The following is a 10,401-nucleotide window of genomic DNA, read 5'->3' as shown; positions in this document are numbered from 1 at the left end:
ACTCGCATTTCCCATACCGGGAGTCGAACCCAGGCCGCCTGGGTGAAAACCAGAAATCCTAACCGCTAGACCATATGGGAAAACTAGCTGCCTTGTTTTGAGAAAAATAGAGAAAACCAAAGGGAAAAAAAGATGTGCCACCGCCATCAGCTTCCAAGTATGGTGGCCAGCTATGACACACATATCACTTTCACTAATTGGCCTCGTTAGCGCAGCAGGTAGCGCGTCAGTCTCATAATCTGAAGGTCGTGAGTTCGATCCTCACACGGGGCACTACTCTCTAACCATTTTGTGAGCCTTGGGGTCCTTAATCTATGAAAAACACTACTCTTCATCCCTTAGGTCTTGTAGGAAACCATATGGATGGAACATTGACCGGAAGATCAAGCTTTCAGTGCTCTTTTGCCTTCCACCATATTCCACCCAGCTAAAATCTTTAGCTCTGCATCCAACAGACCTTGCAAGATACAATGTCTACTCATCCTGGAACAACAGAGGCATTTTTCATCTATGTGACATGCTTCCCTTAGTTTCATCACACAGAAAGAACAAAGCACCGAGGAATTCAAAAGGGCTTTTTCAAAGGTGTGGAAAAAAAAGATGATGTCTCTGTCAGAGAATGGTTTTCAGAAGATTGGCACATAGATATTTGCCAATGCAAATGTGCAGAAGAGCGAGAACGGCCGAGAAACTTCATGTGCTAGTACGCATGTGCGTACGCCAAAGCGCACACAATGCGTGACAATTTCTGGTGCCCAGTGGCCTATTTAAAGCTAGCAGCATAAGCCATTAGTTGCTGGATGATCTTCAGCTTCCCCTGTGAGTTCCTGTGATCCTGATATTATTCATGTGTGAAAATTCATGTGCCAGTGCGCATATACGTACGCCAAATCGCGTGCATGAGCCATTAGTTGCTGGATGAACTTCAGCTTGCCCTGTGAGTTCCTGTGTTCCTGATAGTATTTCATTTCCTGTCCTGACCCGGCTTGACCTGTCTTGTCTGCATCCCTGGCTTTGACCCTTGGTACTTTGACAACAAGGGAATGATTGGAGGTTACAATGGAAAAACAGCTTTGAGGTTTCAGCACTAGGAGTGTGCGGGTCGTTAAAAGGACTTGCATTTCCCATACCGGGAGTCGAACCCGGGCCGCCTGGGTGAAAACCAGGAATCCTAACCGCTAGACCATATGGGAAAACTAGCTGCCTTGTTTTGAGAAAAATAGAGAAAACCAAAGGGAAAAAAAGATGTGCCACCGCCATCAGCTTCCAAGTATGGTGGCCAGCTATGACACACATATCACTTTCACTAATTGGCCTCGTTAGCGCAGCAGGTAGCGCGTCAGTCTCATAATCTGAAGGTCGTGAGTTTGATCCTCACACGGGGCACTACTCTCTAACCATTTTGTGAGCCTTGGGGTCCTTAATCTATGAAAAACACTACTCTTCATCCCTTAGGTCTTGTAGGAAACCATATGGATGGAACATTGACCGGAAGATCAAGCTTTCAGTGCTCTTTTGCCTTCCACCATATTCCACCCAGCTAAAATCTTTAGCTCTGCATCCAACAGACCTTGCAAGATACAATGTCTACTCATCCTGGAACAACAGAGGCATTTTCCATCTATGTGACATGCTTCCCTTAGTTTCATCACACAGAAAGAACAAAGCACAGAGGAATTCAAAAGGGCTTTTTCAAAGGTGTGGAAAAAAAAGATGATGTCTCTGTCAGAGAATGGTTTGCAGAAGATTGGCACATAGATATTTGCCAATGCAAATGTGCAGAAGAGCGAGAACGGCCGAGAAACTTCATGTGCTAGTACGCATGTGCGTACGCCAAAGCGCACACAATGCGTGACAATTTCTGGTGCCCAGTGGCCTATTTAAAGCTAGCAGCATAAGCCATTAGTTGCTGGATGATCTTCAGCTTCCCCTGTGAGTTCCTGTGATCCTGATATTATTCATGTGTGAAAATTCATGTGCCAGTGCGCATATACGTACGCCAAAGCGCGTGCATGAGCTATTAGTTGCTGGATGAACTTCAGCTTGCCCTGTGAGTTCCGGTGTTCCTGATAGTATTTCATTTCCTGTCCTGACCCGGCTTGACCTGTCTTGTCTGCATCCCTGGCTTTGACCCTTGGTACTTTGACAACAAGGGAATGATTGGAGGTTACAATGGAAAAACAGCTTTGAGGTTTCAGCACTAGGAGTGTGCGGGTCGTTAAAAGGACTTGCATTCCCCATACCAGGAGTCGTACCCGGGCCGCCTGGGTGAAAACCAGGAATCCTAACCGCTAGACCATATGGGAAAACTAGCTGCCTTGTTTTGAGAAAAATAGAGAAAACCAAAGGGAAAAAAAGATGTGCCACCGCCATCAGCTTCCAAGTATGGTGGCCAGCTATGACACACATATCACTTTCACTAATTGGCCTCGTTAGCGCAGCAGGTAGCGCGTCAGTCTCATAATCTGAAGGTCGTGAGTTCGATCCTCACACGGGGCACTACTCTCTAACTGTTTTGTGAGCCTTGGGGTCCTTAATCTATGAAAAACACTACTCTTCATCCCTTAGGTCTTGTAGGAAACCATATGGTTGGAAAATTGACCGGAAGATCAAGCTTTCAGTGCTCTTTTGCCTTCCACCATATTCCACCCAGCTAAAATCTTTAGCTCTGCATCCAACAGACCTTGCAAGATACAATGTCTACTCATCCTGGAACAACAGAGGCATTTTCCATCTATGTGACATGCTTCCCTTAGTTTCATCACACAGAAAGAACAAAGCACCGAGGAATTCAAAAGGGCTTTTTCAAAGGTGTGGAAAAAAAAGATGATGTCTCTGTCAGAGAATGGTTTGCAGAAGATTGGCACATAGATATTTGCCAATGCAAATGTGCAGAAGAGCGAGAACGGCCGAGAAACTTCATGTGCTAGTACGCATGTGCGTACGCCAAAGCGCACACAATGCGTGACAATTTCTGGTGCCCAGTGGCCTATTTAAAGCTAGCAGCATAAGCCATTAGTTGCTGGATGATCTTCAGCTTCCCCTGTGAGTTCCTGTGATCCTGATATTATTCATGTGTGAAAATTCATGTGCCAGTGCGCATATACGTACGCCAAAGCGCGTGCATGAGCTATTAGTTGCTGGATGAACTTCAGCTTGCCCTGTGAGTTCCGGTGTTCCTGATAGTATTTCATTTCCTGTCCTGACCCGGCTTGACCTGTCTTGTCTGCATCCCTGGCTTTGACCCTTGGTACTTTGACAACAAGGGAATGATTGGAGGTTACAATGGAAAAACAGCTTTGAGGTTTCAGCACTAGGAGTGTGCGGGTCGTTAAAAGGACTTGCATTCCCCATACCAGGAGTCGTACCCGGGCCGCCTGGGTGAAAACCAGGAATCCTAACCGCTAGACCATATGGGAAAACTAGCTGCCTTGTTTTGAGAAAAATAGAGAAAACCAAAGGGAAAAAAAGATGTGCCACCGCCATCAGCTTCCAAGTATGGTGGCCAGCTATGACACACATATCACTTTCACTAATTGGCCTCGTTAGCGCAGCAGGTAGCGCGTCAGTCTCATAATCTGAAGGTCGTGAGTTCGATCCTCACACGGGGCACTACTCTCTAACTGTTTTGTGAGCCTTGGGGTCCTTAATCTATGAAAAACACTACTCTTCATCCCTTAGGTCTTGTAGGAAACCATATGGATGGAAAATTGACCGGAAGATCAAGCTTTCAGTGCTCTTTTGCCTTCCACCATATTCCACCCAGCTAAAATCTTTAGCTCTGCATCCAACAGACCTTGCAAGATACAATGTCTACTCATCCTGGAACAACAGAGGCATTTTCCATCTATGTGACATGCTTCCCTTAGTTTCATCACACAGAAAGAACAAAGCACCGAGGAATTCAAAAGGGCTTTTTCAAAGGTGTGGAAAAAAAAGATGATGTCTCTGTCAGAGAATGGTTTGCAGAAGATTGGCACATAGATATTTGCCAATGCAAATGTGCAGAAGAGCGAGAACGGCCGAGAAACTTCATGTGCTAGTACGCATGTGCGTACGCCAAAGCGCACACAATGCGTGACAATTTCTGGTGCCCAGTGGCCTATTTAAAGCTAGCAGCATAAGCCATTAGTTGCTGGATGATCTTCAGCTTCCCCTGTGAGTTCCTGTGATCCTGATATTATTCATGTGTGAAAATTCATGTGCCAGTGCGCATATACGTACGCCAAAGCGCGTGCATGAGCTATTAGTTGCTGGATGAACTTCAGCTTGCCCTGTGAGTTCCGGTGTTCCTGATAGTATTTCATTTCCTGTCCTGACCCGGCTTGACCTGTCTTGTCTGCATCCCTGGCTTTGACCCTTGGTACTTTGACAACAAGGGAATGATTGGAGGTTACAATGGAAAAACAGCTTTGAGGTTTCAGCACTAGGAGTGTGCGGGTCGTTAAAAGGACTTGCATTCCCCATACCAGGAGTCGTACCCGGGCCGCCTGGGTGAAAACCAGGAATCCTAACCGCTAGACCATATGGGAAAACTAGCTGCCTTGTTTTGAGAAAAATAGAGAAAACCAAAGGGAAAAAAAGATGTGCCACCGCCATCAGCTTCCAAGTATGGTGGCCAGCTATGACACACATATCACTTTCACTAATTGGCCTCGTTAGCGCAGCAGGTAGCGCGTCAGTCTCATAATCTGAAGGTCGTGAGTTCGATCCTCACACGGGGCACTACTCTCTAACTGTTTTGTGAGCCTTGGGGTCCTTAATCTATGAAAAACACTACTCTTCATCCCTTAGGTCTTGTAGGAAACCATATGGATGGAAAATTGACCGGAAGATCAAGCTTTCAGTGCTCTTTTGCCTTCCACCATATTCCACCCAGCTAAAATCTTTAGCTCTGCATCCAACAGACCTTGCAAGATACAATGTCTACTCATCCTGGAACAACAGAGGCATTTTCCATCTATGTGACATGCTTCCCTTAGTTTCATCACACAGAAAGAACAAAGCACAGAGGAATTCAAAAGGGCTTTTTCAAAGGTGTGGAAAAAAAAGATGATGTCTCTGTCAGAGAATGGTTTGCAGAAGATTGGCACATAGATATTTGCCAATGCAAATGTGCAGAAGAGCGAGAACGGCCGAGAAACTTCATGTGCTAGTACGCATGTGCGTACGCCAAAGCGCACACAATGCGTGACAATTTCTGGTGCCCAGTGGCCTATTTAAAGCTAGCAGCATAAGCCATTAGTTGCTGGATGATCTTCAGCTTCCCCTGTGAGTTCCTGTGATCCTGATATTATTCATGTGTGAAAATTCATGTGCCAGTGCGCATATACGTATGCCAAAGCGCGTGCATGAGCCATTAGTTGCTGGATGAACTTCAGCTTGCCCTGTGAGTTCCTGTGTTCCTGATAGTATTTCATTTCCTGTCCTGACCCGGCTTGACCTGTCTTGTCTGCATCCCTGGCTTTGACCCTTGGTACTTTGACAACAAGGGAATGATTGGAGGTTACAATGGAAAAACAGCTTTGAGGTTTCAGCACTAGGAGTGTGCGGGTCGTTAAAAGGACTTGCATTTCCCATACCGGGAGTGGAACCCGGGCCGCCTGGGTGAAAACCAGGAATCCTAACCGCTAGACCATATGGGAAAACTAGCTGCCTTGTTTTGAGAAAAATAGAGAAAACCAAAGGGAAATAAAGATGTGCCACCGCCATCAGCTTCCAAGTATGGTGGCCAGCTATGACACACATATCGCTTTCACTAATTGGCCTCGTTAGCGCAGCAGGTAGCGCGTCAGTCTCATAATCTGAAGGTCGTGAGTTCGATCCTCACACGGGGCACTACACTCTAACCATTTTGTGAGCCTTGGGGTCCTTAATCTATGAAAAACACTACTCTTCATCCCTTAGGTCTTGTAGGAAACCATATGGATGGAAAATTGACCGGAAGATCAAGCTTTCAGTGCTCTTTTGCCTTCCACCATATTCCACCCAGCTAAAATCTTTAGCTCTGCATCCAACAGACCTTGCAAGATACAATGTCTACTCATCCTGGAACAACAGAGGCATTTTCCATCTATGTGACATGCTTCCCTTAGTTTCATCACACAGAAAGAACAAAGCACAGAGGAATTCAAAAGGGCTTTTTCAAAGGTGTGGAAAAAAAAGATGATGTCTCTGTCAGAGAATGGTTTGCAGAAGATTGGCACATAGATATTTGCCAATGCAAATGTGCAGAAGAGCGAGAACGGCCGAGAAACTTCATGTGCTAGTACGCATGTGCGTACACAATGCGTGACAATTTCTGGTGCCCAGTGGCCTATTTAAAGCTAGCAGCATAAGCCATTAGTTGCTGGATGATCTTCAGCTTCCCCTGTGAGTTCCTGTGATCCTGATATTATTCATGTGTGAAAATTCATGTGCCAGTGCGCATATACGTATGCCAAAGCGCGTGCATGAGCCATTAGTTGCTGGATGAACTTCAGCTTGCCCTGTGAGTTCCTGTGTTCCTGATAGTATTTCATTTCCTGTCCTGACCCGGCTTGACCTGTCTTGTCTGCATCCCTGGCTTTGACCCTTGGTACTTTGACAACAAGGGAATGATTGGAGGTTACAATGGAAAAACAGCTTTGAGGTTTCAGCACTAGGAGTGTGCGGGTCGTTAAAAGGACTTGCATTTCCCATACCGGGAGTCGAACCCGGGCCGCCTGGGTGAAAACCAGGAATCCTAACCGCTAGACCATATGGGAAAACTAGCTGCCTTGTTTTGAGAAAAATAGAGAAAACCAAAGGGAAAAAAAGATGTGCCACCGCCATCAGCTTCCAAGTATGGTGGCCAGCTATGACACACATATCGCTTTCACTAATTGGCCTCGTTAGCGCAGCAGGTAGCGCGTCAGTCTCATTAATCTGAAGGTCGTGAGTTCGATCCTCACACGGGGCACTACTCTCTAACCATTTTGTGAGCCTTGGGGTCCTTAATCTATGAAAAACACTACTCTTCATCCCTTAGGTCTTGTAGGAAACCATATGGATGGAAAATTGACCGGAAGATCAAGCTTTCAGTGCTTTTTGCCTTCCACCATATTCCACCCAGCTAAAATCTTTAGCTCTGCATCCAACAGACCTTGCAAGATACAATGTCTACTCATCCTGGAACAACAGAGGCATTTTCCATCTATGTGACATGCTTCCCTTAGTTTCATCACACAGAAAGAACAAAGCACAGAGGAATTCAAAAGGGCTTTTTCAAAGGTGTGGAAAAAAAAGATGATGTCTCTGTCAGAGAATGGTTTGCAGAAGATTGGCACATAGATATTTGCCAATGCAAATGTGCAGAAGAGCGAGAACGGCCGAGAAACTTCATGTGCTAGTACGCATGTGCGTACGCCAAAGCGCACACAATGCGTGACAATTTCTGGTGCCCAGTGGCCTATTTAAAGCTAGCAGCATAAGCCATTAGTTGCTGGATGATCTTCAGCTTCCCCTGTGAGTTTCTGTGATCCTGATATTATTCATGTGTGAAAATTCATGTGCCAGTGCGCATATACGTACGCCAAAGCGCGTGCATGAGCCATTAGTTGCTGGATGAACTTCAGCTTGCCCTGTGAGTTCCTGTGTTCCTGATAGTATTTGATTTCCTGTCCTGAACCGGCTTGACCTGTCTTGTCTGCATCCCTGGCTTTGACCCTTGGTACTTTGACAACAAGGGAATGATTGGAGGTTACAATGGAAAAACAGCTTTGAGGTTTCAGCACTAGGAGTGTGCGGGTCGTTAAAAGGACTTGCATTTCTCATACCGGGAGTCGAACCCGGGCCTCCTGGGTGGAAACCAGGAATCCTAACCGCTAGACCATATGGGAAAACTAGCTGACTTGTTTTGAGAAAAATAGAGAAAACCAAAGGGAAAAAAAGATGTGCCACCGCCATCAGCTTCCAAGTATGGTGGCCAGCTATGACATACATATCGTTTTCACTAATTGGCCTCGTTAGCGCAGCAGGTAGCGCGTCAGTCTCATAATCTGAAGGTCGTGAGTTCGATCCTCACACGGGGCACTACTCTCTAACCGTTTTGTGAGCCTTGGGGTCCTTAATCTATGAAAAACACTACTCTTCATCCCTTAGGTCTTGTAGGAAACCATATGGATGGAAAATTGACCGGAAGATCAAGCTTTCAGTGCTCTTTTGCCTTCCACCATATTCCACCCAGCTAAAATCTTTAGCTCTGCATCCAACAGACCTTGCAAGATACAATGTCTACTCATCCTGGAACAACAGAGGCATTTTCCATCTATGTGACATGCTTCCCTTAGTTTCATCACACAGAAAGAACAAAGCACCGAGGAATTCAAAAGGGCTTTTTCAAAGGTGTGGAAAAAAAAGATGATGTCTCTGTCAGAGAATGGTTTGCAGAAGATTGGCACATAGATATTTGCCAATGCAAATGTGCAGAAGAGCGAGAACGGCCGAGAAACTTCATGTGCTAGTACGCATGTGCGTACGCCAAAGCGCACACAATGCGTGACAATTTCTGGTGCCCAGTGGCCTATTTAAAGCTAGCAGCATAAGCCATTAGTTGCTGGATGATCTTCAGCTTCCCCTGTGAGTTCCTGTGATCCTGATATTATTCATGTGTGAAAATTCATGTGCCAGTGCGCATATACGTACGCCAAAGCGCATGCATGAGCCATTAGTTGCTGGATGAACTTCAGCTTGCCCTGTGAGTTCCTGTGTTCCTGATAGTATTTCATTTCCTGTCCTGACCCGGCTTGACCTGTCTTGTCTGCATCCCTGGCTTTGACCCTTGGTACTTTGACAACAAGGGAATGATTGGAGGTTACAATGGAAAAACATTTTTGAGGTTTCAGCACTAGGAGTGTGCGGGTCGTTAAAAGGACTCGCATTTCCCATACCGGGAGTCGAACCCAGGCCGCCTGGGTGAAAACCAGAAATCCTAACCGCTAGACCATATGGGAAAACTAGCTGCCTTGTTTTGAGAAAAATAGAGAAAACCAAAGGGAAAAAAAGATGTGCCACCGCCATCAGCTTCCAAGTATGGTGGCCAGCTATGACACACATATCACTTTCACTAATTGGCCTCGTTAGCGCAGCAGGTAGCGCGTCAGTCTCATAATCTGAAGGTCGAGAGTTCGATCCTCACACGGGGCACTACTCTCTAACCATTTTGTGAGCCTTGGGGTCCTTAATCTATGAAAAACACTACTCTTCATCCCTTAGGTCTTGTAGGAAACCATATGGATGGAACATTGACCGGAAGATCAAGCTTTCAGTGCTCTTTTGCCTTCCACCATATTCCACCCAGCTAAAATCTTTAGCTCTGCATCCAACAGACCTTGCAAGATACAATGTCTACTCATCCTGGAACAACAGAGGCATTTTTCATCTATGTGACATGCTTCCCTTAGTTTCATCACACAGAAAGAACAAAGCACCGAGGAATTCAAAAGGGCTTTTTCAAAGGTGTGGAAAAAAAAGATGATGTCTCTGTCAGAGAATGGTTTGCAGAAGATTGGCACATAGATATTTGCCAATGCAAATGTGCAGAAGAGCGAGAACGGCCGAGAAACTTCATGTGCTAGTACGCATGTGCGTACGCCAAAGCGCACACAATGCGTGACAATTTCTGGTGCCCAGTGGCCTATTTAAAGCTAGCAGCATAAGCCATTAGTTGCTGGATGATCTTCAGCTTCCCCTGTGAGTTCCTGTGATCCTGATATTATTCATGTGTGAAAATTCATGTGCCAGTGCGCATATACGTACGCCAAAGCGCGTGCATGAGCCATTAGTTGCTGGATGAACTTCAGCTTGCCCTGTGAGTTCCTGTGTTCCTGATAGTATTTCATTTCCTGTCCTGACCCGGCTTGACCTGTCTTGTCTGCATCCCTGGCTTTGACCCTTGGTACTTTGACAACAAGGGAATGATTGGAGGTTACAATGGAAAAACAGCTTTGAGGTTTCAGCACTAGGAGTGTGCGGGTCGTTAAAAGGACTTGCATTTCCCATACTGGGAGTCGAACCCGGGCCGCCTGGGTGAAAACCAGGAATCCTAACCGCTAGACCATATGGGAAAACTAGCTGCCTTGTTTTGAGAAAAATAGAGAAAACCAAAGGGAAAAAAAGATGTGCCACCGCCATCAGCTTCCAAGTATGGTGGCCAGCTATGACACACATATCACTTTCACTAATTGGCCTCGTTAGCGCAGCAGGTAGCGCGTCAGTCTCATAATCTGAAGGTCGTGAGTTCGATCCTCACACGGGGCACTACTCTCTAAACATTTTGTGAGCCTTGGGGTCCTTAATCTATGAAAAACACTACTCTTCATCCCTTAGGTCTTGTAGGAAACCATATGGATGGAACATTGACCGGAAGATCAAGCTTTCAGT

At 45.9% G+C, this 10,401-nt stretch overlaps 10 non-coding genes across 10 annotated transcripts; 7 read left to right on the top strand and 3 right to left on the bottom strand.

The window, feature by feature from the left end:
* The first annotated feature begins 200 nt into the window (after positions 1-200).
* TRNAM-CAU (transfer RNA methionine (anticodon CAU)) lies at positions 201-273 on the top strand. Its single transcript has one exon. It is a non-coding gene; the product is annotated as a tRNA-Met (tRNA).
* An 848-nt stretch (positions 274-1,121) lies between these two features.
* TRNAE-UUC (transfer RNA glutamic acid (anticodon UUC)) lies at positions 1,122-1,193 on the bottom strand. The gene has a single exon. It is a non-coding gene; the product is annotated as a tRNA-Glu (tRNA).
* Positions 1,194-2,426: 1,233 nt separating this feature from the next.
* On the top strand, positions 2,427-2,499 carry TRNAM-CAU (transfer RNA methionine (anticodon CAU)). Its single transcript has one exon. It is a non-coding gene; the product is annotated as a tRNA-Met (tRNA).
* Positions 2,500-3,539: 1,040 nt separating this feature from the next.
* TRNAM-CAU (transfer RNA methionine (anticodon CAU)) lies at positions 3,540-3,612 on the top strand. The gene has a single exon. It is a non-coding gene; the product is annotated as a tRNA-Met (tRNA).
* A 1,040-nt stretch (positions 3,613-4,652) lies between these two features.
* On the top strand, positions 4,653-4,725 carry TRNAM-CAU (transfer RNA methionine (anticodon CAU)). Its single transcript has one exon. It is a non-coding gene; the product is annotated as a tRNA-Met (tRNA).
* A 1,040-nt stretch (positions 4,726-5,765) lies between these two features.
* On the top strand, positions 5,766-5,838 carry TRNAM-CAU (transfer RNA methionine (anticodon CAU)). The gene has a single exon. It is a non-coding gene; the product is annotated as a tRNA-Met (tRNA).
* Positions 5,839-6,674: 836 nt separating this feature from the next.
* Positions 6,675-6,746, bottom strand: TRNAE-UUC (transfer RNA glutamic acid (anticodon UUC)). Its single transcript has one exon. It is a non-coding gene; the product is annotated as a tRNA-Glu (tRNA).
* Positions 6,747-7,787: 1,041 nt separating this feature from the next.
* Positions 7,788-7,859, bottom strand: TRNAG-UCC (transfer RNA glycine (anticodon UCC)). Its single transcript has one exon. It is a non-coding gene; the product is annotated as a tRNA-Gly (tRNA).
* A 120-nt stretch (positions 7,860-7,979) lies between these two features.
* On the top strand, positions 7,980-8,052 carry TRNAM-CAU (transfer RNA methionine (anticodon CAU)). The gene has a single exon. It is a non-coding gene; the product is annotated as a tRNA-Met (tRNA).
* A 2,153-nt stretch (positions 8,053-10,205) lies between these two features.
* Positions 10,206-10,278, top strand: TRNAM-CAU (transfer RNA methionine (anticodon CAU)). Its single transcript has one exon. It is a non-coding gene; the product is annotated as a tRNA-Met (tRNA).
* Positions 10,279-10,401: the final 123 nt, after the last annotated feature.

The sequence above is a fragment of the Lithobates pipiens genome, unplaced genomic scaffold (assembly GCF_037356315.1).
Source record: "Lithobates pipiens isolate NorthernLeopardFrog02 unplaced genomic scaffold, aLitPip1_a1.2 Scaffold_8, whole genome shotgun sequence".
Classification (NCBI taxonomy): domain Eukaryota; kingdom Metazoa; phylum Chordata; class Amphibia; order Anura; family Ranidae; genus Lithobates; species Lithobates pipiens.
The sequence above is the reverse complement of the archived record's forward strand: the minus strand, read 5'-3'. Positions and strand labels throughout refer to the sequence as shown.